We start from the raw sequence: 3809 nt of genomic DNA on the forward strand, positions 1-3809 counted from the left end.
GGGCAGAAATAAATGAAAGAGAATATAAACAAACTATATAGAAAATAAATGAAAGTAAAACCTGGGTCTTTGAAAAGATAAGAAAAAAATTGACACCAAGACTTATTAAGAAGAAGAGAGAAAGGAACTAGATAAATCAAATATGCAATAAAGCTGGCAAATTAGAACAGACATAATAGAAATACAAAACATCATCAGAGGATACTATGAACTACTATATTCCAACAAACAAGAAAATCTGGATGAGATGGACAAATTTCTGGACACATATAATCTACCAAGATTGAGCCAGGAGGATGTAGAAAGTCTGAATAGGTCCATAAATATCCAGGAGATTGAATCAGTAATAAATAACCTCCCAACAAAGAAAAGCCCTGGTCCTGATGGCTTCATCTCTGAATTCTACAAAACTTTTAAAGAAGAGTTAACCCCATTCTTCTCAAGTTTATTTCTAAAGATACAAAAGGTTGAAACTCTTCATTTTATGAAGCCTCCATCACCCTTATCCACAAAACGAATAAGGACAGGACAAGGAAGGAAAAGTATAGACCAATATCTCTGATAAATATAGTAACAAAAATTCTCAACAAGATACTAGAAAATCGTATCCAACAACATATAAGAAAGATTATACATCACGACCAGATAGACTTTATTCCAGGGATGCAAGGTTGGTTCAACATACGTAAAACCATAAATGTAATACATCATATTAACAGAAAGAAACACAAAACCATATGATCACATCAATTGATGCAGAAAAAACATTTTATAGATACAACATCCCTTCATGAGCATGACTCTCAGCAAAATTGGCATAGAAGGGTCGTTTCTCAACACAATAACAGCTATCTATAAAAAATCCATAGTGAACATCATCCTGAATGGAGAAAAGATGATAACGTTTCCATTAAAAACTGGTACAAGACAAGGATGCCCATTTTCTTCACTCCTTTTCGATATAGTACTGAAAATCTTCACCAATGCGATCAGAAACAAGAATAAAATAAAAGATATTCAAATAGGAAAAGAAAAGGTGAAACTATCTTTATTTGTAGATGACATGATTGTACACATAGAAGACCCAGTGGTATCCATGAAAAAAATTCCTGGAAGTAATACTTTAATACAATAAAGTTGCAAGATACAAAAATGAAATGCAGAAATCTATAGAGTTTTTATATATGAACAGCAGGCAGACTGAGATACAACTGAAAAAGGTAATTCCATTTACCATAGCCACAAAAAGTATAAGATACCTAGAAATAAATCTAACCAAAGAAGTTAAAGACTTCCACAAGGAAAACCATGCAAAGCTAAAAAAGAAATTGAAAATGACACTAAAAATTGGAAGCACATCCATGTTCCTGGATTGGAAGAATTGATATAATCAAAATGGTAATTCTATCAAGATTAATCTACATATTTAACACAATCCCAATCAAAGTGCCAGAGACATTCTTCACAGATCTAAAAATGACAATCATACAATTTGTCTGAAATCATAAAAGACCTCATATTGCCAAAGCAATACTACACAAGAGGACTGGAGTGGGTGACATCTCACTCCCTAACAAAAAAAATACACTACAAAGCTGTAGTAATCAAAACAGCATGGTATTGGCACAGAAATAGACAGGTGAGCCAATGGAACAGGATGGAATCCCTCAAAATAAACTCCCAGAAATACAGCCAACTGATGTTTGACAAAGGGTGCCAGTCAATCCAGTGCAAAAAGGAAAGGAAAATCTCTTTCATAGATAGTGCAGGAAAAACTGGATATCCACCTGTAGAGCTGTAGTAATCAAAACAGCATGGTATTGGCACAGAAATAGACAGGTGAGCCAATGGAACAGGATGGAATCCCTCAAAATAAACTCCCAGAAATACAGCCAACTGATGTTTGACAAAGGGTGCCAGTCAATCCAGTGCAAAAAGGAAAGGAAAATCTCTTTCATAGATAGTGCAGGAAAAACTGGATATCCACCTGTAGAAAGATTAATCTGAACCCCTACCTCTCACTATTGACAAAAATCAACTTAAGGTGGATCAAAGATGTAAACCTAAGACCTCAAACTATAAAATTGCTCCTAGAAAACACTGAGGAAACTCTGGGAGACATTGGGGTAGGCAAAGACTTATTAAATAAGACCCCAAAAGCAAAGTTAATAATCCCCAAAATAGAAAAATGTGATTGCATTAGACTAAGAAGTTTCTGCATGACAAAAGACACAGTAATTAGTGTGATCAACAGCTCTCAGAATGGGAAAATATTTTTGTAAACTATGCACCAGATAAGGGGCTCAGAAGATTACACAAGGAACTCAAGCAGCTGTCCCGAAAAAAGATAATCAATCCTATTAAAAGATGGGAAAGTTAGTTGAAAAAAACACTCTCTAAAGATGACATCCAATAGCCAAAAGGCATATGAAAAAATGTTCATCATCCCTCATTGTAAGGGAAATGCAGATCAAAATCACAATGAGATACCACCTAACCCCAGTAAGGATGACTATGATTTAAAAAAAAAATGATAAGTGCTGGTGGGAGTGTGGTGAAAGGGGAATTTTCCTACACTGCTAGTGGGAATGTAAATTGGTCCAGCCTCTCTGGAGAACAATTTGGAGATTCCTCAAAGATCTACAAATAAAACTACCATATGATCCAGCAATCCCACTTCTTGGTATCTACCCAAAGGACAGAAGAATTCTTAATCAGAAAAGTGCTAGCACATCCATGTTTATTGTGGCTTTATTCACAATTGCTATGACATGGAACCAGCCCAAACATCCATGAACAAATGAATGGATTGGAAAAGTGAGGCATATATGCTCTATGGAATACTACTCAGCCATAAAATAAACAAACAAATAAACAAAACAACAACAACAAAACAAGACACACACACCCCCAGCATTTGATAGAAAGTGGATGAATATGGAAGATTTACTGCTAAGTGAAGTAAGCCAGGTTATGAAAAAGACACTGTATGTCTCTACTCAACATCTACTGACTGTCTACACTCTATGGTGGAAACTGAGAGATTAGAGGACATAAAAGCATTAAAAATGGTTGTAGATTCTGGAGACAATGTGGGGAGAGGGTAGGAGAAGGGGGAGAATGTAAGGAAAGAAATTAGAGGAAAATAGAGAGGGAAAGAAAAATTAGGACCCTATCATTTGACTTAAAATGAATATATCAGGTCATCAGAAAAGTCATGACATGTTTTTCCATGCAAAAATGTTTAATGACTTTTTTGACAACCCAAGAGAAGATTAATGCTGAGCAAAGTGAGTCAGACTTTAAAAGTACACATTGTATATCCTCACTCAATTTGTATGGGTCTGCACTTTACAGCAAATGTTGAGAGATTTGAAGAGGTGATGATGTAGAGTATCAGTTTAGATGCTAGTGATAGCAAGGGGGGGAGTGATTGGTATAGAGTAGGTGGTGAATAGTGAACGCAAAAAAAAGAAAAATATATTATAAATGTTAAACTTTTGTTTACAAGAGAAAAACAAATGAAAAACATTTTTGTGTGTCTTGTTTGAAATAGTTCACAATAGTGTGGACATGTTAGTTTATCTGTCATCAGAAGAGAACTTTGCCTAAAAGAAAGGACTGATTAGTTTGAAAAATGTTTAAAATCCTCTGTGAAACTAGTTTATCATTAATTTGTATATGTAAGGTATTGTTATAAATATCACCCATATTTTTGATACATGTAAAATTGCAACTAAAATTCATTTTGCCAATGCTTTCCAAATGAACTACATCAAGTTTTTGTGGACAAAAAATAAAACCAATAC

This window comes from Tupaia chinensis, unplaced genomic scaffold, assembly GCF_000334495.1.
Source record: "Tupaia chinensis unplaced genomic scaffold, TupChi_1.0 Scaffold000667_1, whole genome shotgun sequence".
Classification (NCBI taxonomy): Eukaryota; Metazoa; Chordata; class Mammalia; order Scandentia; family Tupaiidae; genus Tupaia; species Tupaia belangeri.